Raw genomic sequence first — 26,273 nt, forward strand, 5'->3', positions numbered from 1 at the left:
TGCCTGTCACACTCTACATGGTAAACACAATAACTGGCTTTATTTTACACAATCTTCATCAAACTCTTATCATACACTGCTAGCACCATATATAAGTTTCAAATTGATTTGGCTATACAGAATAAAAATTACTCAAATATTCAGTACATGCACTCTTTCCTGTTCTTCCTGTTTTGTGATGACGCGGACCCACTGGTTACAATATACTATAATTCAATATGTTAATGTAACGTTATTCAGCAGGTTTCATTCGACTTTATGAAGCAAAATTAGTTTTGCTGGGCTGGGCATGGAGGCTCCCCTTTAATTCACTATTCTGATGCTGCAGGCTACAGGTGCTCTTTGAGATGTGACATTCTTAGCTCTTCACATGGCACCAGAGAGTGTCAGCATCACTATTAGCACAATGCTCTTCTGATAGATGGAGGCGAGGGGTCAAGAGAGTGAGGAGACTGTACTGCGGCACACCCACGTCAGGTCTAACAGCGAGATCACTCCATTCACTGCTTCTCAGCACTGCCATTGCGCACCTAGAAGCCAGTCTCCTGAAACAGAGCCCTAAATAGGGCTGAGTCACTGAATCCGTGGGGGTGAGCCGTATGAATAATCACTCCAGGCTAGCTTTCGAGACACTTCCCTCTGCGTACCAAAATAAAACTCATTTTAATATTACTAGATGTATTATTAAGTTACTTTTAGTGTTGCTGCATTTATTACTGGAGGGTACATATTTCCTTTCTTGTATTATCTCAGTGATGGGTTTCTTCTGGTGTACGTTCTGGCCTGGTTCCCACAGCCCCTGTCTATTCATCCCTGAGAGACTAATCAGCCTTGGTGGCTGCTATGTGCCGTTTGAATTGAATCGCTGAAGCAATTATTATTCAAGAAGTGGATATCACACAATTAATTGCAGCTTTTTTTTTTTTAAATGGCAGCACTCTCTTGAGTTCCCAAGTACCTCTAAGAGCCCCCAAAATACCTGTGAGCCTTAATGTGTGTGTGTGTTTCTGTGTGTGTGTGTGTGTGTGTGTATGTGTGTGTGTGTGTTGGATGTGGGACAAGTTTTTGGGTATGTGTGTGTTTCTCACTCCACTCCATCAATCAATCTCATATACTGAATATTCAAGTCTGTGTGTCCCTCCCTTCCCTCAATCACTGAGAGATCTAGTCTCTATGTCTCTCCCTTCCTCCCGTCTTCTCACTGAATGAGAGTGCTGGCCTGTGTCTTTTTGTTCTCTGAAATGGACAAAAGGTAATTGTATATGTCCTCCTCTAGCCAGGAGTTCAAGAGGACGGTTAATTAGAGTTCCGTCATTAGCAGGGGGGTCTATGGCCTTGTTTACGTGATTATATTAGAATCCATTGCCATTGCTAGGAGCCATCTTTATTGGTGATTTTTAATGGACAGTATTCAAATATTCAAGGCTCTTGTCTGACATGCTCTGTGACCCAGGACCAGTCTCTGAATCCAGACAGTAGATTATTTACAAGGTGACAGCTGCACTGAAGCAAGACAGTTATTTCCCAATTCATAGTGATGATGGAGCAATGCAAGTTTTGACTACAGATACTGCTTAAAAACTTAATTTCTGTCTTTTCCACTCTCGACTTGCTGTACTGTGTCTGTGTGACTGACTGGCTGTCAATCGACTGACTTGAATACTTATTCTCAGAGCTCATGATCATTCATTGTGAATCAGTAGGAGTGAATTGTTACTTTTTTCCATTTAGATTAAATAGCTTGGCTTCAGCATTGTCTACCAGTTGTGCAGATTGCATCAAATATGCTTCTAAAGCAGTCAAACTCAATTTTACAAACAGCAATGTTATGATTTGATATTAGATTTGCCAGCTAGTTTCTTTTTTGTTTGTTTGTTTATTTAAGGGATTTTACAATAAAAAAATCTGAAAATAAAAACAACACACTGCTAACACATCTTATAATAGAGTGCCAATCTAAGAAGCTTCCTTCATCAATGAAACATTTATCTCCCTTAACCTTTTTGGTCACTTTATTTTAGAAGTCATTCTTTTTATTTTTTGGTTTATTATTAATTGGTCATTTATCAGATGCTTTTATCCAAAGCAACTTATACAGACTAGGGGGTGAACTATGCATCAACAACTGCTGCTACCGAGTCACTTACAATAGGACCTCGGTTTTACGTCTCATCCGAAGGATGGAGCACAAGGAAGATGAGTGACTTGCTCAAGGTCACACACGGTGAGTGAGTGGCTGGGATTGAACTGGGAACATCCTGGTAACAGGCCCTTTTCTTTAGCCATTGGACCACCAAGCCTCCTTGTTACAGCAATCTTACTACCACATTTACAAATATTAGTTAATCTACAGTAATCTGTTTTTAAAGAATCTAATTTGCAAATTGTTACTACATCTTTAAAAATACTAGTGCCTACTTACAGATAACCTCCTTTATTATAGGAACATATTCCTGTTGTAACCTAATGGGAATGCTCTATTGCATTGGTCAGTAATCCTCCAGGATTGTATTCTGTTCTTTTTCTTGAGAATAAGCCCACTGGGAGTATGCATGATGTTAGACTGCATTAAATCCTTCATTGTATTGTTCTGAGAGTCTTAGCAGTACCTTTCTATATCTCAAAATTCCCCTCATAGAATGAAATCGCGTATTTGTCTGCTAGTTCTTTTAGTAAAATATATACATTTATTCCTTGTTGTGTATCTTATATCAGAATGTTTTTTGTTGTTGTTTTTTTTATGAAATCTATACCCTTGAGCAAGGTACTTTACCTAGATTGCTCCAGTAAAAACCCAACTGTATAAATGGGGAATTGTATGCAAGAATAATGTGAAATAATGTATAATGTGATATCTTGTAACAATTGTAAGTCGCCCTGGATAAGGGCGTCTGCTAAGAAATAAATAATAATAATAATAATAATAATATTAATTATCATTTGTATTGTGCTAATGTAACAGGGCGGAGGCTGGGCAGGCCTTGTATACATAAGAATAAGATTCAGTGTATAATAACAACTTACCCTTATCAGCAATGATATAGTCAATGTAAAGGCATCATATGTCATTTGTATCCAAACCCTGTAGAGATGAAATACTGAACATATGGAATCATACCAATTGTATTCTGTTCTAACAAAATCATATACATCATGTGACCCTACCTTCATTTGTGTCTGCATGTCTGTATTTGGGAGGATTGTGTGCAAGTTAAGGCTCTTTGTGTGCAGTAACATTGAAAAATAATACATCATTCTCCACTGCCACTACAATGCCACAGGTCACTGCACAAACATCACATCACTTTCTTTCTGTTTGCTGTTATTTCCTATTGACACAGAGCAGCATTAAAGGAAACTCGTAAGCAAAATGGACCTTGTTTTGTAGTTTATTTTTGTATGTGAAGAATGTATTTGGGCCTTCCACAGATGGTCCAATCTAGTTTGTGCTAAAGATAATTAATGTGGTTCAGGAGACTGTGCTGTGTCCAGTTCTAGTGGTTGATATGATGACAAGACACCTGAGACCTGCAGTACTGTAGTCAGGCCAAATAGCTGTAAAATTTCAGATAGCACAGATTTCACAGATTTCATTTACGATTATAACTTTATATGTCGTAAACTTATAATTGATCGAAAAAAAAGAGACTTATATATATATATGTTCCTCCTTTCGAACACCCCCCCCCCCCCCCCCCCCCCCCCCCCCGAACAAGAAAAGCTGTAGGCTTTTATACTTGTGATCGACCATCTCCGAATTAACACTGAATTATTGAATTCGGAGATGGTCACATTCTACATGCTTTTTAGTTTGCATGGCCGTCAGTCAATAATCACAGACTGTCGACCATGCATTCACATGAGCTGTCTGGCAAAAACATCATATTCGTAACAAAGCAAAAACATTGTATTCTTAAATAACACAACATACTTTCAAATAATACAAAACACAAAACAATACATTAAATCACCCATTATTAAACCCCCAAACAATAGAGTATTTACAATACATTCACCCGTACTAAATAAACACACTACATTTATTTACAAGCAGGGCTTTGTCCTGCCCCCTCCAATTATGTGCAGGGCTCTCTTCTCCCCTGCCACAGTATGTTTCAAAATATTTTGTTTCTGCTGTAATTTGGCACCAATTGGTGGTTGCTTGTTCAATAGATGGGACCAAGCCTTTAAAACTCTGGCTTCTAACACTACCACTGAGAGAATGGGGCCATAGAGCCTTTAAAAACATCTCATTGTTAATGCAGACTGAAAAAGCTACTTAATGTCCTTTCCCCATTCAGTGGTTCTCGTTTCAGTGAACAGACATGACTGTTAATGTGTAAATAAAAATGGAGGCATGAAAAATGTATATATTTCTAACTGTCCTTCGATGCTACTTGGTTGCATAAAATATGACGCCACTAAGTCAGCGGCTCTTAAATGTTTCTCCCTTGTCACTGTCTCTGTCGTAAATTTAAAGATGGAAGCTAGTTGCCCTTCATGGGTGGGAAACACTATAAATAGTCATTATTGTTTAAGAATTCTTCCAGAGCCAAGCTAATGTCACTCTGGCACTGCCATTTATCTTCAACAGGGAGAAGAAGAGACAGGAGAAAGTCTGGAATCAGAGACAGGAGAAAGTCTGGAATCAAGGAGGAATCAAGCGCTCCAAAAATATATACATATCTCTATGTATTTGTTTATTAACACTTGTAAAAGTTGACCATGGTAAATGCACGTGGTTTACACTACTTTTCCTGTGATTTATACTATGTATTTGCCATCCGTTACCATATTTACTGGTTCACTATGTTTTTACAGAGGTAGGCCTATATCAGAATGTACTTGTATATGGAATGAATGAAGCCATTGGTTCTGTCATTTCTCCAGGTTTGATCCATATCATTTTTTTTAAAAGACACACTTCTCAGAAGCACAATAGCAAAACATCATTGTATATTTGTGGTGGTCTTCTTACCAAAAATTCAGTTATATTCCTTCACAAATACAACCTGTTTCACTAAATGCAATGCTTTTTTTCACACCACTGAACACCTTTATCATTATTATTATTATTTGTTTATTTAGCATGACACCTTTATCCAAGGCGACTTACAGAGACTAGGGTGTGTGAACTATGCATCAGCTGCACTTACAAGTGCATCTCACCCGGAAGACGGAGCACAAGGAGGTTAAGTGACTTGCTCAGGGTCACACAATGAGTCAGTGGCTGAGGTGGGATTTGAACTGGGGACTTCGTGGTTATAAGCCCTTTTCTTTAACCACTGGACCACACAGCCTCCCACAACCCTACTGATTACAGCCCAGCACTCTAGTCAACAAGCCTTTCACATCTCGTGGTTAGCAATATTGACAAACAGCCCACCGGCCCTCAGCTTTAATGAGTTTGCAAATGACCAGTTTTATCTGAATGGAGTCAACAGCTGCCAATAGGCGTTAGACACTCTCTTCAGGGAATGACAGCCTCCAGCAGGTTCATTTTTCTGCAGACTTGTCCTTCGTCTCTGGCAGTTGCAGCCCATTTAGGGAGGGGGGGGCATATAAATATACTAGAAGCCAGTCTGAGCTGTGTCTAGAAAATAAGAATCATCACGTCAAGGAAGAATGAGGAGATGAGGAGCATAGCTAATGACACCATCAGCAAGCGAGGGAAAATTGATGAGGGTTCCCATCTCGCTGTGCAGGCCGTCACAGTCCAATGAAGATGTTTAAATCAAGAAAAATACAGGGGGGATTTTTTTTAACACCATCATAAAGGCTACATAGCACTGTATTACTACATCACTCTTTCCTTTCATAATCACTTTGAAAGCTGACATTACTTGTTTGTCAAATGTATTGTCATAACATGTTTTACTATAATTATTTATTAGATTTAATTAATTACACTAAAAGTGTTAATTGGGAGGTGTCACATACATGCACTATGAAATGCTGAATGTATAATTACAGTACATTTTGTTTGTACCAAATGTTATGGCAACAGGTTATGAATACTTATACAGTATGCATGTCGATTTTCAAAGTGATTCTGAAGGATTTTGCATACACAGTGTTATGTAGTGTTTATTAAGGTGTTATTAATGCTATATACAATAGCCATTTCCATTTTAAAGTGTTACCACAACCTGTGTACAATTTGTAAGATTTGGACATAATTAGGCACAGTTTTCAGTCTCTGTTTGAGTAAAATCCAGGAATTCATGGCAGCGGGTTTACAGTCAGGATTGAGATACGCTCACAGAGTTGGAGGGTGAGGTTTAGGGTTTGCCTCCAGGATTTTGTCACACAGTCGTCAGTTAATTTGTCCCTTACATTTCATCAGCAGTAAAATCAAAGCAGCAAAAGAAAAATCAATCTGGCATGTGTGGCCTTGAAATCTCACAGATCCACTTTAAATTAAATTAAATTATTCACAACATTATCAGCGTTTTGTATGATAATGAGTTGCTACTGTGTGTGACTAATGACAGATGATGTGTAGTAATGATTGTGTCTTGTAAATGTGTACCTTGGCCTGTTCTTCATTGTAAAATATTTAACATAAAACAAAGGTTAAAAAACAGATAAACTAAACAAACAGATAAAGAGCTCCAGTCTTGATGATAGATCTTAATTTTATTTGGGAAAAACAGCACTAGACCAGAGCTCTTAATCGGGTATTCATTACATAAGGCTTGCATCACAGTCATTGTGTCTGCTGCTATGGTCAACATGACACATTTGCTGCAAAAGTCAACAGGATAGAGAAAAGGGAGACTGCCATTGGTAATACTGTAATAAGCAGTCAAGCTTACTGTTGTGTGAAAAAAGGTATAGCTCCCTCCAGACAGATGCATGTTGCCTTTTAGAATCTCAAAATACAATGTCTGAAGTTGTGCTTCTAATTCTGTTCCAGACCCCTTGAGCAGAGTTAAACCCCCCCTCTCTTCATTACTGCGTGATGCACTGTGGTAAACATTAACTAATGTAACTGTGCATGAGGCAATTGAGTTCAGGCATTATTGATTGTCAAGTCATCACATTCTAAGCATTATGAGTTTCAAACTACTGTATAGGCATTTTTCTTCTCCTCTTTTTTCCTTCTCATTGTATTCCTATATAAAGATTTCTGCCTATCACAACATTTGGTTATGCTTTTATCAACGTGGAAACACTGAACAGGGATTAATGAGCATCTATTGCTAACAAGCTGTCATTGTCTTTCTTTCTTGGTATTCTGGGTTAAGGGCAGGGCTAGGCATAGTGTGATAGAAGAAAGAAAAAGGACAATACTTGCAATTCTTCCTAATAATTACAATGAATGAATGCTTACACATTCATTCATTGTGAATGCTCACACATTCATTCATATGTTGCACATACCCATAGGCCTAGCACAGCCAAAGGAGTGGTTCATTTAGTTTGAGGCAGCTTTCCTTCTTAAAAATTCTTCACTTGTTATAAAAAAAAACAAATCTTCTGGATTACTTCAACATTGATTCAACACTATGATTTGTTAATTAGGCCTGTTATTTATCCATTAAACCTTTTAACATTGAAATAAAAATGCATTACACTTGTGTCCCCTGTGCCCAATGCCATACAACTCAGAAGTCATACAATCAGGAGCTCGCTGATTCGAATTATGGTCATGCTGAGTTGCCAGTCTAGGTTCAGGGCCCACAGGAAGTGATGCACAGGTTTTCCTATGTGTTCAGGTGTGCATGGCTCACCTAACTGCACTTCAGTAACATCCGCTCAGGAAGCTCACAAACCCAGATGGAGATGTCCTAGGCTGGGACATTAGACTCAGTATTCAGTAGCATGCTAATATACATTGCTTAGGTTTTGTGGGTGAAAAGAGGAGATCATCTTTACAGCAGGAACAGAGGTCCTATGATGATCTTCATCCTAATGTTGCAGTGAGGCAACATTCAAACTAGTCATTTTAAATGTGCCACTTTGTTAAAAGAAAACTTTTAGGTTGAGTCGGCTTCGATGAATTCTTTGTGTGCTGTTTTAAACAGTTTGTAACTGAAAAATCTATCAATTCAAATATCTATCTATTGCCATTAATCCAGTCTAATATGGTACAGAGTGTGGGTGTTTTCTCCCATTCACTGCAGCAGCCCCTCTGTTTCTTATTATACCAGGTAAAGCCTCCTACCTCAATCAGCCAGAGGTCAGAATGCCTTTCTCCAAAATAATCAGATGCAGTTTCTAGCGAGTGGGATGGCCACCTGGTCTTAATGGGAACTGATACTTTTTCACTGAGGTGTTCAAACCCAAGACAGGTGGACAAAATAACCTATTTATTAATTCATGGATTGGCCTCCATTTTTTCCCCGCTAGCTTCAGCAAGTGACCTTAAATTAAATAGTTTTACAGAGAGAGAGGGTCGACCCTCAGACAGGATTATAACAGTTTATACTGTCAGGCTGTGAAAAGACTTCAGCCAAGCCGACAGCACAGGGGAATTCAGAGAGAATGGAACTGACTAACAACAAAAATTACTTCTGATAAAGAACGTGAGCTGCACAAAATACTTGAGAACCTAAGAAATGTTGGGACCAAGAAGAGGCAATGCAGTCCAGCAAGGCTTACCCCTTGCTAGTGCACCAATAGACCAAGTGCAGCATTGCATAGTTTCATCTTTTCATGTACCAAATGTTAGCATTTTACAGCTTCACACCTATATTTCTTGATCTCCTGTCCTTCCAAATTATAATATTAGCACCTTCATAACGATATAGTAGTTGCTTGCAATAATGCAAATTCCCCTATACTCCCTGTGACAAAGTGGGTGAGTGGATGCAGGTGCAGGAGTGATGCAGTGCGTGAATGAAACAGACAGAGATGATTGTAATCCAGTTTGGAAAGGATTTTATTAATTGTTTCCAGGTCTGGCGACCAAACAATAATCCCCCGGCAATACACAACAATATGTACTGCACGGGGTAAATAACAATAGGATTGCAGTCCCAAATAATAAACAATATCCGCCCCACAATAATACAAATACGGTCACCAGTCCTGGGTGTGTGCAGTAGTGCTCCTGGTGGGTGATACAAGTTTATTTCGTGACAGTGGTGAAGTGTTGTGCATGTTTGTGCTGGCCCAAGGCGACAGCTCTGGAAACGTGTTAGCCATCTGGTAATTTACAAACAAGACAAATTACTAACAGACACAAAAACAAACAAAACACTTATGAAACTGTTACATTCTCTGGGGTCTCTCACAGTCCTTCTAGGTTCTAATACAAAACTAAAGCGAAGGAACAGATTACGATTCTCTGTCCCCTTTTATGCCGTCCCACATGGCCCCTTGGTAAACGAGGGCCTCTCCAATCTGAGGCTGCCACGTCGTTTTCCTTCCGGGTCAATGCTTTATTGCAACGGAGTCTCGCCCCCTTTCCAGGCTGGCCGACTTCCCTTGAACCTTGGGAAAGAACTGTCAGACTAGCCTGTCCAAGGAACTCTGTTCTCGCTGCTTAGCACAGGTCGGGAGGAAGATTTACAACCAAGAATCATTGTATTTCTGTCACATCCCTTATGGAAAAAACATATATTTTTAATATATGGTGGAAAAGTATGATCCTTATATTTTTCATATATAGAATTTTTTTAAATATATTTTAGTCTGTAATCCATATATTTATTTTATATGTTGAAAATATATGGTGAACCATATATATTCATTAGTCTGTAATCCATATAAAATAAATATATGGATTACAGACTAAAATATATTTTAAATATACCCCATATATTTTAAATATATAAACAGTATATATACAGGAAGGTGCAAAAAAAAATTCTAACTTAATTATAATGTTTCTCTAAAAGATCAAATCAAATCTGCACATACCTATAGCCTATAGAAGGTGAATCATACAGTACCAATGGGAAATTCACCTTTTCTAAGAAATGATCTTTCGGGGGATTTTAGGCATGACGATAACATTATTATAAACTTTATTATTACTCTGCAGTCAATGTCTGTTGTCATGGTTAGAAGTTCCATACGCTAATTAAATCCCAAGTGCTAAGCAGTGGGAATGGGCCCTAGGAATCTCGCCTTTCAAATCTCTTTTCAAGTCAGCCTTACTTTTGTAACAACGAGTTGCAGTGGGCAATTGTAACTTTAATAAATGGCATGCAATGTCTGAAAATCACCATGACAACCACACCCCTCATAATTTACTCTCCTTCCTATTTTCTAAATGTTCTTTCTCCGTTGATTCCAAGCTCCTTCTCCTCCCAAACTGCCACCATGCTTCCTTCCATCAGTAAATTCTGTCAATTTGGCTTCTGTCTTACAACTTATAATTCATTGATCTGATTATCTGTCCTTTTCAGAAAGATAAAGATGATAAATCCTGCTGTTCAGAATTCATTATACATTCAATAGCATTTCATGGATGTCTGAAGAATGTATTGGGTCAACAGACTTTGTAGTAACAACTATAATGTAACACTTTGATTATTTAAATGATTACATTATTATGGTTGGATACTGTGTAAGTCTATATTTCAGTATTTACTGTGTAGTCTATGGCTCATGTTATAAAAGCTGTTTTCATTTCTCAATGACCTTTGAGGTCTTTAAATTTGATATATTTAAAAAAAAAAAAAAACCTTGCTGTAGGTCAAAGTGTCAGTGAAGTATGTTAATTATAGCTACAGAAGCAGCTATCTGGACATCAAGCTGTGTGGCTATGGTACATTTTTTAATTATTCAGTATAACACCAACTGATTTTTAAATAATGGCTTTTGACGTCTATATCTTACTGTGAATAGAGGGTATCTAATTGATATGAGGAGACACAGACTACAATCCAACCAGTATGGAAAAGATGCTGAATGCTTGGGACATTTGTTCTTCATTTTATGGCAAAAATGTGATTTTGTGCCCTCCATGACTACTGCCAGATTGATAACGTGTAGTGACCATTGTAGAAACATTTTGGGGGGTAAAATGAAGAACATTTTCTGCAACACTGAACTTGTGACACTGTAAATCTTTTCAATGTGGAATAATTATTTATTCAGAGATTCCAAGTTATTTAATAACCAGTGGTAAGAGAAATGGGGGAAAAGGAAATCAACTGCCACACCTTAGTTGTTCTGCATTTTATATCTGCACCGATACCAGTTGGATGGTACTATACAGTAAATGCAATGCTAGATACCACAACATATATGTACTAAACAGTGCTAGTAGATTGGAGGTGTGAATAATATGTGCTGAATCTGGTTAGTGTCTGTTTAGATTCCTACTGTTTGTTTATGGGTGTTATACATTTGTGTATGAATACAAATGGCATGTGTACAGTATGTGTGTGTGTGTTGTTTTTGTGAATGTGTGTCTGCGTGCATATTAGAGAAAGAGTGTGCACATTAGATTTTCAAAAGGATTTCCCTGGTAACAATTTCTTTGCCTTGGGAGATTTGACATTAAAATGATAGAGAATAGTTTCATTCAGGCTTTGAGTTGGGTATTCTGCTTAGTATGCACCCCCTGTCCCTGGAATATGTCCCCAGTTCTTTATCAGACTAGGCTGTTTGCCTGGATCTCTCTCTCTCTCTCTCTCTCTCTCTCTCTCTCTCTCTCTCTCTCTCTCTCTCTCTCTCTCTCTCTCTCTCTCCCCCCCTTGCTCTCATTCTCACATTCAGTTTCAGCTTTACCTCAGTAGTAGGCTGCAGCTGACCGTGAACCAGAGCCTCAAATAACTTGTGTCCAGAAAACACAATGAGTCTACTTACGTGATTAATAATGATGTATTTGTTTGTGGCCTGGGCTGCCTCAGAAGAAATGCATCTGTTTTGTTCCTCTTTGATTTATTTTTGTTTAGTAAGAACGGAGACCCTTCTGTTTTCTTCCTTTTCACGTCTGCTTTCATTCTACCAGCTTGATTGACGACGTTCGGTCTACTGGTTTAGGTGACCTGCACTCCAGAATATGAATAGCACTGCTGACTGCGGAGGAATGCCCAGAGCTTTATGAGTGGAATTGAATATTCCCAGCTTGCCTGCCTGCTGCTGCTACGTTCCGCAAGTTAACCCCCCCCTGTTACAGGACCAGGACCCCCTCATCTGACAGCAGTCACAGCTCAGCTTGGGCTAACAAGAGACTCTCTTATATTTCTTGAGTGATTGATGCAGATGGATGAAACAGAAAAAAAGCATCCCTTCTTTCTGTTCTGCAACTCTCCTTCCTGTTACAGTCAGGGATCCCTCAGCAAAGAAGAAAAACCCAACAAACTTCCTGGCTGCAGTTTGAATCTTTGGATCCAGCGCCAGGTGGGGATGTTGGAGTTCCATGTACTGTACGTCTGCTTCTGTCAGCTTGGTTATTAAGAGGAGGATGCACTAGCCACTGAAGCCAGCCCCAGTCGAGATGCTATGAGCTGAAAGGCAGGGATAGCAGCTGATTGCACTGCAGGCTCCTGTGACAGGGGTTACTGCTACAGGCTTTCCTAGCCCCTACCCCTCCGCAGGTCTCACAGATTGGTAGCTAATGGGAATGAGATGGTAGCCTTTGATTCAACTGGCTAATGGATAGAGGAGCCCCCTGCATATGCAGGTAAGGACAGTGATTGACCATCAGCTGATCGATTGCTTTTTTCTGTGTATTTAATCAAGGTTGGATAGTTTGGTTTGCAGTGCAAATTGCAAGGCTGCTTGCTTTTTTTTTTATTTGGTTTATTTATTCCAGTCTTTACAATCAATGTTCCGTCAATATGTCAATGGAATGCAAGCTGGGCTTTTATACAGTATATATATATACTCTTTTATAGGTAAGCTGCTGTTTTATTACTTCAACATACCATTGTACACATTATTGTTTGTTTATATACGTTTAATACTCTATGCTGGGTTGTCTATCAATCTTTTATATTAAAAAGTGCTGTTCTAAAATCCATGAACAGTCCCCTATTCTAAGCATGTTTAAAAACAAAGTGCTAGAGCAAGGCTTTAATTGGTTTCCTAAAAGTGGCTTTATCTGCATAAGAATTCATTACAATGATTACCCTGGGGTAAATGGAAATGCTGTTATCTATAGAAGGAAGGAACAGGACATCTTGTATATGCATGACTGAAGGTCTGTCTGAACCTGTGTAGTTGTTTAAAGCACGGGCAAAGTGAATTTTCCACAAAAGGAATCTGATTAAAGAGAACTCATTTAATACAAGACACGGTTTTGTCAGTGTGGCTTCTGCATATACTGGATTGTCAGTGAGAGACAGAGAATGAGGGTGAAATACTGCCTGGGAAAGAAAAATTGCACTGAACTAGCTACAGTCAGGGAACTGCAGGGTGCCTTGAGAACAGCTCCCAGCTACAGGTTGAGTGAAATGCGGTAGATGTATGCAATATGGGCAGGAGTAGCAAATGTGACCGAGTGTTTAAACAGCCTCCTATACTGTAAACATCTGAGCAGGGGAATAATTAATTGTGTCTGGTGTAAGAAATGTACTCACAAGTAGTTAGAAGGATTAAAGTATTGAGGGATTTAAATTCAAATTCTTGCTTTTTTATAGCATTTGTTCATTCACATCAGGCTCTGAATTTGAATTACTGATCACTTTAAAGAAGTGAACTGCTAAACAGATGAGCTACGCATAGATACAGTGCACAGGGAAAGCAGGCTGATGGTAAGCTACACTTAAACTGGACAAATATTTCCTCTTTGATTTCCAAACATGTCAGTCTGAAGTCATTAGCTCTGAGGAGTGGCAGCTTGTTTTATAAGCCAGGGGTCGACAAAGGTACCTGGAAACCAGAGATGATTTATAAAAACTGAAATACAATTTGCCAAACTTAAACCTGAAGAGAGCAACAGATTTACACCCAAAAATAGGACTTTTGTGTTTCCATCTTTTTAAGCATTCTCCCTTTTGAAAGCCCCAGACTGATTCAGCGGTCAATTAACACTGCAGCTGTGTTCTGCTAGCTTTATTTACATGTCTAAATAAAGTTATTAATTGTGTGATGCATGTACTACCTGCTCATGACAGACTGACAGATTCCCCAGACATCCTGTGTAATACATCTAAATTGGGGAGAAAATCTCACTGTAGGAGTAGGTAATTCTAAGTCAAGTTCATTTAACGTTATTGTAGCTCCCAAAACAATTCAATAAATCTCACCTGTTATCCACTTCCATCTCAAATGTGCAGTTTGAAAAGAAACACATTTTATACTAAACATACAGTTTGTATATTTTTACTAAATTAGGTTAAAGAAATCTGTTTCCTAGCTTTCAATAGTGTTAAACTTCCTGGTCATTTCAGAGGGTGAAAATGTCTCCACCTTTTCAATTGCTTATCTGCAGTCATTAACAAACCAGCTGTTTTCCCTATTGACTGACATGCTTTCAGCCTGTAACATGTTTTGACTCACAAGCCACTGCAGTGTTAAAATGATTTAGGAAGTGAAGCAGCAACAGACTTTCTGAGATTGAGACATGGAAACTGAGAACTTTCTTTAACATAGTGGACTGCTAGATATCAGGATTACAATGGTGGTAAATTGTGTTACCTACATTAAGTTCTGCTAGCAATTACATGGGACCTAAAACTTATTTTAGTTGTGGCTTGATTTGAACCAAGACCCCAGAGGTGAAAAGAGTGGAGCACTAATGCCTCTAACCAACTGTTCCACTGTAAAGGTGACTCAAGTAACTGTAGTTTATCAGTCAATTTTACCCTCTGAAGAAAGCAAACAAGACCATATTTGAACACCTTAGTGTAAAGTGAATTGGTTGACAAGGGAATCAAGGAGAGTGGCTTTGAACTTTCCGAGCCATCCCTTGTTAGCCAATGGGATTGCTCCCACCACTCTTTCCATTTTATAAAGCTAGCTGATGGCTGTGGGGAAAAAAATGTTGCCCATCTTGAAGGACGTCAATCATGCCTACAGTATTCACCCATTGAAAATAGGTGTAACTTTTGAATAACTGTTTTACAAAGCAGATCTAACACTGTTATTGGTTTGCTGGAACGCAGCATTAAATATACTTTGATTAATGTTTGACACAGGAGACACTTTGAGGAGGCATACATCACAGTATAGACAGATGACAGCACAATAAAAAACGTAATGAATTAAAAGAGTAGATTACACCAATTAGATACAAGAGCAATTCAATGCTGCAAGATAGCTTTATTCCGATCTTGAAAATACTTATGCATTCCACCTAGAAAGACAGGTGAAAGCAGGGGCATTTATTCCAGTGGGCTGTAGCAGAACTCGTTTTTAGAAGATCACCAAAGCCTGTTAGAGAGTGTATTCTGACTTCTGGCAGACAAAGGGAATGCTTAACGTTTGCAGCATGGAACTGCTGAGTCCTGTAGCTCTGTTTCAAAAGGGTGATGAAGGGAAGAAACTAAAAGAAGTTGACAAAGAGAGTGAACTAAAACTGCATTAGAAAAAGATATATAAACTCCTGCTGATGAAAGCCCAGGGTCACAAAAACTGTCAAGCGTCTTCTTAGTCATAGTCTCTTGCAAATAAAATAAATCCTTTAGAATCTATAGTATTCTCTTGTATATGAATGGGTAGTATTTGGGTGTATGACTGATTGGAAAACTGAATCTTATAGGAATGGAATTACAATAGTAATGGAAGGGTTTCATACTATGGAGCAATGACAGCACAATGTCAGCTTCAATGGCAGCTACCGAACAATGTTATGAGTCAGTAGAATGATATTGTTACATTTTCTTATGTGCTATCACAATGATATTAACTACTACATGCTGGTAATCCATTGCAGTGACAATATACTATAGAATTAGGACCGCAGTGCAATATTTATTCCAAATCCATGAAATGGATTTGTAAGTATCTAAAGGGTCTCCAAAACTTATCTGCAATAAAGTGGTCACCAGTACAAGTATAAATAAAAGTGGTCAACTTGAACTTTACAAAGAGATGGCAAGCAATAACCTGGTGACATTTTATAGAAGTACCTCTTCTTGTGAATTCGGGTTATGGGTTAAGGTTTCAGATGAAGAAGAGTGAAACACATTACAACTCATTAGATGTGTATGGGGAAAGCAAGCCCCTGCCATCTGTCAAAACTGTGTATCCTTATCTAAGACAATATCTTTTCTATAATGCATATATGATGAAACTAAAGTATACAGCTATGGTCAAATGTTTTGCATCACCTAGAATTTTAGGATTGAGACATAGTTAAAAAAAAAAAAAACTATATGAACATAATCTTTTATTTAACATTGTGTAATCAAAGAAACTACAAAATGTTATCGCAAAAGTCTTCTGGAAGCCATAATAGTAGTACAGTATTTCATGTTAGGTTTTGAAATGTCACATTTTTCAATTTTTGTCAGTTTTTTGTTAAGTATATGGAAAACTACAAAGTGGTATGCAATTCAATATGTTAACATAACATTATTCAGCAGGTTTCAGTTGACTTTATGAAGCAAGATTGGCTAATTCTGTAGAGTGATACACAACATTTGGCCATAGCTGTATGTACAAACCAAAAATACATTTAACAATTCTACCTAATTAAAATATGGAGAATTATGGAATAGAAATAGAGAATACAAGGAGTACAATAAGTGTAAAACAAGAAGAGTGTGGTGCATAATCCTGGAGTGCTTTATAGATATTCATTAGTTCCTGATCCCATGATACCTTTCCTGATGACATTTTCAACACTCCACCCCATCCTCCATCTACACCCTGCTCGGCTATTACTTTGAGAGTTTAGGTCAAATAACTGACTGAAATAAACATGACTTCTGAAAGGCTCGTTATATCAGGATATGTTTTTCTAGTTAATGTAACTCTCAATCGCATTTCCATGGAAACCTACCAGACCGAACAAGAATAATAAGAGTGCCAAGGACGAGAGCCCTCCTCCACAACTCAGCAAACCGGAGGCGTCAAAAGAGTAGCAGCACTACAATGGCAATGCGATGTTTCTGCACTAACTGCAAAGGAAATGCAATGGCAGCTTTAGGCATTGGTAGACAATTTGTAGACTACAGTGGTTACAATTTGTTTTGACATACGATTACAATGGAATGAACTAATACACAAGGATAATCTATGTGACCATATCAGTACCAGTGTATCAGTACCACTGTTGCCATACTGTAGATGACATTGCTTTGATCTGTGAAGGAGGTTTGCTCCAGGGTAATTTGCTCTGCAGTAATAATTCCACTTAACACTTGCAGTTCCATCTTGCTTACTGAAACCGTAGGACAAGTACATTAAATAGTAATAAATATTTCTTCACTGGTGTTCAGAACTAAAGACAGTGGGGAATTCTGATACCAACTGACCAACATGGGTGTGAAAAGCTGTTCAGTCGTGTTGCACCTTTAAGAGATGTTTTATAATTAAGAAAACTAGCATTAAATGAAAGCTTTTCTTATGAGGGCAGTAAAAGGGATATACAAGTCAATTAGATATATTAATTGTTTTTCTAAACCTTACTTATTATACATATATTATTACTCTAAGCACTATAAAAATTTAATCGTTGCTCTTTTATGAGAATTTCAATGTTTTGTAATTCAGAGTTTGCTGCACAATTCCAATTATAAACTAGGATTAAACTGGCTCATGTAATTACTGTTGTGCAACTTGGTATAGGAGATTTCTTACATTGGAATCAGCAATGAAAGGGGAGGAGCTAGCAGCACTTGGTAAAGTCAGGGACAATGTAGGATGGGGTCAATGTAAACACCCCCTGACATCATCACTGATGTACTTCAATCCTGACAACCCCTAGTAGCCAGTCCTTTGCCACGTAGACTGAAATTTGTGCCATATTGATGTAGACCCCGGCTGAGGTCATTTTTAAGCTGTTTACACGTGCTCAAACCCTGCATATGCATTAGAGTATCTTTTTAGGAGGTGTGAATGATGCTGTTTTAAAGTCTGGCCGGAGGCCACTTTAGAGCCATCCTGCCTGCTGGTTCATGGAGAGGCCCGTAATGGAGAAACGCCTCCAATGTCAGTGTCACACAGTCGTTGCCCTGGGAACACAAAGTGTAAACACTGTGAGCTGCAACAGCGGTCCCGGAAGACTTCAGAGGCTATTCCATTTTTAGTTAAATATTTGTATTGGCTTTTCTTGTCAGTATTACTCATGCACAGCATCCTGAACAACTAACACTGACAAAAGGCTACACTTGTCTGATTTTACCTTGTGAACAGTCCACATAAAAAAATGATGCACACTGTACTTCAATACCAATATATTACAACTTTTTAAGATACTGTACATCTACACACCTCGTTGAGATTTAAAATAAATAATCATTTTGCTGCTGATTGAGGTTTTAGGTCAAATATTGTTATAAAAAAAATCCAAGATTGGTGATGTTTTTGGAATTTGTGTCATTTTAAATTTTCAAAATTAAGCAAACGGAAAACTGCAAAGCGGTATGTAATTTAATGTTAATGTAACATTGTTCAGCAGGTTTCATTCGACTTTATGAAGCAAAATTATATAATTTTAGGGTGATGCAAAACTTTTGGCCATAGCTGTACATTAAGCTTCCTCAGAGAATTTCAAGAAAGTTCAGTCATAGAAACATTTCCATCAGCTAATGTGTTACGCATATATAAGCAGACCTGTCAACTCTCCCGTATTCACCGGCGGTCTCCTGTATTTTGGACCCTTTTCCTGGACATCTCCTGGGACAGATTTTCTCCCGTATTCTACTGTTAAACCCCCTCATGTCAGCAAACCTTTAATGTCTACAAAATCCATGGCCGGTGTGTGATTACTGCAATCCCTGTCTGTACAGAGCAGGGTTTAGGACCCAGGGGAGTCCAGTGGCAGGAATGCATTCAGTGCACGAGGGAAATTCACATACTTAGCCATGCACCTGCACACCCCCCCCCCCCCCGATTTTGTATTTTCAAAAGTTGACAGGTACGAGATTTCAGTTTAGAAAAGCTCCCTTATTTTGAAAACTCAATGTTGACAGGTATGTATAAGTGAGATATCATTTCACTTTTCACATAAAGGAGAATCGCTGTAGGCTAGAAGCTAATTATGCTGTTAACAATGGAGTCGTTCCCCCTTCCTTTGCTAACTTTCATAGTAAACTCAGGCTTTATGATCTAACACATTAACTTTCATTGTGTTGTGAGATCCTGTTTGTGTGAAGCTGTTTCTATTCTCCTCTTAAGGGTTGTTTCTGTGCTGCATGTGCTGTGTTTTGTATCACACATATAGAAGTCAACATTCTTGAAGAAAGCAAAAGAGTGTTAACCTTCAACACTGGTATAAAAATAGTCTTACAAATAAGGGTTGTGAATACGCAATGGGATTAATTACTCCAGTGTATCCTACCCAAGCGTGAAATTAAATAAAAACAGAGCCTGTTATGTAATGTCCTTCATTTTACATTGAGTCGCAGTTCTAAAATGTGAGGTAGTATGTGATGGTCTAGGCTTTGTTTGGGTGGCTGTTTTCCTTAACACTAAAGACTAAAAGTGTATTCATTAATCAAGTCTTACCTTGAATGCGTTGCTTTTAGTAAATTACATTTAAAAAATGACTTGTCATGAAGAGGATCTTATGTATATATATATAATTATTGATTAAACACACATTTTAAAACTAGAAATGTGCTTTTTTATTAACAAAAACAAAGCATCCCTGGGGGCATAATGTATATAGAATGTCAGCACTAATTGAATAGCATGTAAACATCATGTAAAATGGATATGTGAAAGAGTGTGTGATCTGTATTATCGATTTGGCCTAAAGGTTAACACAGTTTTGCGATGAAACAGTTTTTACCAGATAACATCTCCAATGGAACTTCATTGAAAGAAATAAAATGAAGACAGCACTATTTGGCCAAGTTTACCAACCAATTTAGCACAGTGTGTTTATAAAACACTGCAAATTTGAAGTCAGAACCTGGGTCACTGAGATCTGAGGCTTTGACAGTGTGCTGCCACCTGCACTTATACATTGCACTGGCTTTGCAAGGAAAGGGCAGATGTGTTTATGGATTGTGAGGGGTATAGATTGATGACAAGTGTCTCCTTTCAGTCACGTACGCATATCAAGCAAGCACAGGAACTCAAGGCTCCTCTTATCTTTTGACTATAAAGTAATATGAGTACTCCATACAAGATGGCATAAAGTAAGATTTACTAAATTATTTGTATTGATATTTAGGCCTACATTCTCAAAGCATGGTCATTAGCATTTTTTTTTATTAAAAAAACACAAATAAACAAATAAGCTGCTTAATTTATGGGGTTATAGCATAGTTAGGTTGTTTGTCTTCTAAGAGCAATTTGGAGTAATTTGTTTGAGAATCTGTGCACTTCTTTTTTAAGCCTTTAAAAGGAGGATGTTTAGCATCATTATTAAGGTTTATTAATGATTTGCAATTTGTTTCTTTTTTTATAAAGCATAGGCAAAAGCTTTGAGTTATTCTAGACGCTTTATTGTGTATTGACATGCGTGGGTCTAAAATAGCAGACTCAAATGACTGAAAGGATTAATACATTAGTGTTTGGAGAAAGGGTTATTGGGCCATTGCGGCTTCAATTCCTTGTGCACTTTTTCAAAAACCATGGGATCGATCTCTCTGGGGAGGCTCTTGGTAAATGGAGCGAAACAGAGATCAAAAGTAAACCAAACTGAATCTCACTTTTAATGCTACAAATGCAATATACATAAACAGAATATTTTCTTTGATTAAAATAAAAAATAAAAATATTATTTTCCCTCAATATTTCATTAGAAATTAATATAACTTTTTTTCAAAATCCCTTTTTGGAATTTGTTTACCTTTGCTGAACACTTGTCTTTTTTCTATTCCTTAAGGATATTATGCTTCGGATACCACACCTTGAAAATCGAGTGATGCAAGCTATTTCACTCAATGTTTTTCCTTCTTTATGCAAGTCAAGGTTGTTATAGTAGAAAACACTAGTGGTGGCTTTGAGCAAATTGTTGATGCTCATAATGCATCAGAGTAGAAAAATGCAACATGTCTAAGACTATATATATATAGTGCCTATCCATACTGTATTTAAAAAATAAATAGAGGCTACATTATTAACATTCATTGACTACTGTAGCATATATTTTGAGTATATATTTTTATAACAAGTACAGTGTCAGGAAAATAATACATTTTAAACCTCAATTAAACAACTGAATTGAGAGGATTACTTTCTTCAGATTAAGCTCCACATTTCCTTTGCAACTTGATGTAATTTGGAACAATAAAATCCCCAAATGAGTTCTGGTAAAAAAAATTAAAATCACTCAGCAGCATTGACTACGGAAAGGTTATTGAATGCCGTATCTCTCAACATTTCCATCCTCGTCCTCATTTGTGGAATAATTACAGTACTCCTTGAACATTCATGGAGTATCCTCAACACAGCACACGTGGCAGTAAATAATGTTTTGTGTTAAAACATGTAATTTTCAACAGTGGAGATAAAAACCATTTAACTCGATACATAGGTGGATATGGAACTGTTGTCATCGGGTACCATAGTTATTTATATAGGTAAGGGTGGCCAAATTATGAAAGGGGAAAGTAACAAAAAGTAAACTGTCAAAGTCATTGCATCAACGACAAAGCTCAATTGAAAAAAACAACTGTGAAACAAGACAAAGCTCAACACTCAAACTGAATTAATATATGCCAAACTGCTCAACACACCGATCAAATAAATATATGCCAAATTTACAAAGCTCAATAATTAAAACAGAAACTCAGAATCTAAAATTAATAAATCAGTTTGAGTGTTGGAGTTTGTCTGTTTGACAGTTATCAATTCAATGAAGCGTTGAGATTTTTCATTAATGATTGATGCACTAACTTTCACAATTTCATTTTTGGAACTTAATCAGAATGCTTAGCAAAAAATATACAATTCATTACCATTTAACATTTTAAGACATTGACCATAGGCCACAAAGTCAACACCCATGGTAGAAGAAAGCTCTGAACAGCTCGCATCCATTAAAATGCACATCGACACTAACTGTATCATCTCACTCAGAACCAGACCTTGGCTAGTCAGGGATTCTGTGACCAGAAACCTTAAAAAATAAAGAAATAAATAAATAAATGCAAGTAACATTTATAGCATTACCTTTCAACGAATCAATGTATTTAGCAGTCTTGCTGGTATTTACTGTATTATGTTAGAGGAGTGTGTGTTTCTGGCAGGCAGTGTTTTATTTGGCTTTAGGTTAAAAATCAATGCAATGTAGTACATTTTAGTTCATTTTAAAAGGTGAACAGATTTTTTTTTTCTGTTTTTTTACTGACATAGAGATTGTATATGATGACTACTTGTAAAACCTAGAAGAATTTACAGGATCCTCTTATCTAAACAACAACAAAGGGTTTCTTTTTGTGAAACTTGTTAACAGGACTGTCTAAATATGTCCTTAAAATATATAATCTTTTGAGACTGCAAAGGTCTACAGAAGCAAAGTATAAACCGAAGGTTATGAAAGTTCCTCTTAAAATTAATTCATAGCTCAGGACTCTGGATAACAACATGCTGTTCAGTTATAGTGTTGTCATAGCAGTTTACTGTTGTGGTGATAAAATAGTTTGATTATGAGAGAGAAATATTTATCCTACGCCTGTGGGTGTTAACAAAGCAAAATTGTTTTCTATTGACAGGCAGATGGTGAGAAAAAAAACACATCACAAGCACTAGACAGCAAAGGTTCACTTATTTCAAGGGGCAAATCAAATCACAAGTTTAAACATAGGTATATAACGGGCAGCGTTTTGTGATGCACTGTCAGTAAGATGAGGTTAAAAGCTCTATAACCACCAATGCAGGTGTGCCTAGTTGTTTTGCATATTGGTCAAGATGCTCGCTTGCGTTGTGCATGGTTACTGCTTTGTGCCCAGCCTCTGCCCTGTTACACTGTATACAAAAATAATAATAAGCATGTCGACTATTTCTTTATTAAATAAGTGAAGATTAGTAACTAGGGGTATTGTGTACATGGGTCACAGTACCAAAGAATCTCTTGTCAACCACAACTTCCAAACCATAAGCCAATGACAATAATAACTGAGCCTGATATCGATCTCTTCTCTGGTGTAGCCTGTGTCAGCCTTACTCCCTGCCCCCCACATGCTAGAGTGAAATGAGAAGCAGGTCAAAGTTAGAATTTATCGTTTAAGTGGAGATATTGATCCCTCTGTGTGCTAGTGTTGTTATCGATATAAACAGGCACAGTGTGATGGTCATATTAATAGCGTTCAGGACTGAATTGAAGATTTAGTGACTTACAGATTAAAAAACTATACTGGTGCTTCACAACACATCTTCACCATGCGTCTACATGTCTGGGAGCATGATGCAGCATCTCTATCTATGCATTACCTTTAAAAACGACTAGCAGAGTAATTGCTGTTCAGTCAGTAGTGTTGCAGGATTCACACATTCACAATCACAGAGAGACACACACACATCCAGACTCTAACAGAGTAACTCATCTTTTGGCTTAGCGCTGCAGTGAGAAAGCAGGTTCGGGTCTCTACTCAACATCAAGGGCTGTATTTCCCAGTAAGACTTTAGTGCAGTATGGCTAGTGAGAATCACCCAAGAGGTTTGGGAGTTGTCTGTGTATCTTACATTCATTTAAATCTACTCTGTAGGTGCTACTGTACAACAACTTTGCAAAAAAAAGGGTGTAATTTGTTTTAAGGGAATAATCAAACTTGACAGAGAGAACAGTAAAATACAGCCCCGAGTGTTTGGTCTCCATCATCTGGAAACCAAAAAGTGACAAGACTGCTAGGCTAATGTCACTGCACATTCCACTTGAGGAGTTTCTAGAACACATTTTTTGGATATGATTCTGTTACAAGATTAAAGATAGATCATAAAGGTTTTGCAGTACTTATCAAGGGGATTAAAGACAATGATTTAATCTACATTTTAAACCCAGCATTCAAAATGTTTCCTTGTGTGTGCTGTATGTTTCCTTTTTTTCAAGAATAAGGAAACATGCTTCCCAGAGTTTGAGAAGCCTTTTTTTTTTTTTTTTGGCCATTCAGAAGAGATTCTGTAAGCATGTCACCCATTTGTCATGTACTGATGAAAGATGCCAACTCTCACTGAAGAGGAGAGGGTTACACAGCTGCTAAAATCTTATTTTATTGCTCAACCAAACAGTGGAGAATCTAAATGCCAGCTCTATTTCACTCTATATTAATCCAGCTGCCGCTTCCTCCCAGGCGTGATTTATTGTCCTACATTACTTTACTCAATAAAAATACAGTGAAATAAAAATATGCCATAATATGTATGTGTTAGGTGAGCACCGATAAATTATATATGTAGGTGTAAAGTTCATTCATATTGAGCAGATATTCATTTAGTTTGAATTAGCCCAAGGACATGTGTCTATGTGTCTTTTTTATTTAAGCTGATTAAATACATGCCCGAAAACAAGTTACTTTATCAAGCTGTTGTCCACAAATATGAAGAGGAAAGATTATTGTACACACTATTGTATTGTATAATATAGTTTAAACATGAACAGGTTTCCCCTAGCAACAGCTGAGCATTATTGCATTATTGCGGGATATTTATTTACCCTGCAGAGCAATACAGCATAATTTTTAAGTAGCAAATGACAGCATCCTTACTGGCAATAGATTATAAAGTTACCATGGGTATCCTTGTGGCACTGGTTGAAAATGACGCTGTCATTGTTCTGGAGAGATACTTTACCATTCCTAAAGGATTATTGTCTATATTCCAGGGGAGGTCAGGGTGGCAATCTGTGGGTACCTAGTGGTTCACCTACTAAAGGCACTGGACCTTACAATCTGCAGTGACACCTGTGCTCCAGTTTCAGCCTCCCTCGGTCCTATAAGTCACATGGGACAAATTCATAAAAATTTCAAATTGCACAAACGGTCTTTTTGATCTTACTGGGCAGTGCAATAACGGAGGACATCTCTGCATCAGTGGGTTGGCCAGTAATTATGCATAACTGGCCTCAGAATTTCTCTCCAACATATCCTTGTAGGGGCTTCTCCTGTGGTTATGTGTTTCATTTTCACACCAAAGTGCCACTGAAAAAAGTTGGAAAATGACCCATTTGTGGGAACTAGCCATTATCCTTATCTAAATATAAGGCCCATCACTAGAGAGGTGCCCCTCCACCTTTTTAATTTGGATGTTATGGCTAAGTAGTTACCCACTGAATAACTTGCTTCCCGTGGAGGCGTATCTTAAATTCTGAACAGCGAATTGGGGTTGGCCTGACAGGACAACTGTATAACTCTGTTATACTCTCCTTGGTGTAAATTATGAATACTACTGAGCTGTGATATTTTCTTGCACACAGAGGCCAGGTACGCATAATTACAAGCCATTCCCAGATTGTCAGGACCTACAGGTGCTTAGCTACTCAAACTAAGTATTGAAATAACACAAGTGCTGAGGGTTACATCCAAAACTAACTGTATGCACAGTGGCAATGTTCATTATACGTTATATGACACATGGAATCTCTTGACAGTAAATGGGATTGGATTGGCGAATTACTAATTCAGTTGAAGCCAAGCTTAAGACAAACTTGTTTTTATTAAAAAAACAGGACCTTCACACAAAAGAGACTAAAGCACTTGTCAAATCATAATAGAAGAGGCACTGAGTGTACTTGCAGACAACTTTTCCCACACAAGTATAAAATCCTCAACTTGGTCTCAGATCTGATCCACTCGGGATCACTATTATCTCCTTGCACACTCAATTCGTCCTGTAGTTATCACTTCATTATGTCAGTGGATGGAAAATCGAAAAGCCAGGACCAGAAGCTTTACTGATCAGCTATGGCCAAACGTTTTGCATCACCCTATAGGATTAACTGATTTTGCTTCATATTGAATAACATACCGTTTTGTAGTTTTACATATACTTCACGAAAAACTGACAAAGTGAAAAATGTGACATTTTGAAATCTAACATGAAATACTGTACTACTATTATGACTTCCAGTAGACTTTTGCAATATAATTTTGAAGTTTCTTTCATGACATGATATTAAATAAAATATCTAAATTATGTTCATATAGTGTTTTTTTTTTATTTTTTATTATGTCTCAATCCTAAAATTGGTGATGCTAAACTTTTGGCCACAGCCTAATACCATATTATCTGGGCTACACACCACAACAATATCGAAGGTGAAAATAATCTATTACTATTACTTTTCCCAGCAGAACAATAAAAACCTT

General features: G+C 37.6%; 1 protein-coding gene across 2 annotated transcripts in view; it reads left to right on the forward strand.

The window, feature by feature from the left end:
• Nucleotides 1-11,682: 11,682 nt before the first annotated feature.
• Nucleotides 11,683-26,273, forward strand: part of LOC117430241 (FERM and PDZ domain-containing protein 3-like) — an 88,903-nt gene continuing 74,312 nt past the window's right edge. For both annotated transcript variants that reach the window (XM_059001346.1, XM_059001345.1), the window contains exon 1: nucleotides 11,683-12,589. The gene's annotated coding sequence lies outside the window, so the exon portion shown is untranslated. The remainder of the gene's footprint in view (nucleotides 12,590-26,273) is intronic.

Source organism: Acipenser ruthenus, chromosome 26 (assembly GCF_902713425.1).
Source record: "Acipenser ruthenus chromosome 26, fAciRut3.2 maternal haplotype, whole genome shotgun sequence".
NCBI classification, from domain to species: domain Eukaryota; kingdom Metazoa; phylum Chordata; class Actinopteri; order Acipenseriformes; family Acipenseridae; genus Acipenser; species Acipenser ruthenus.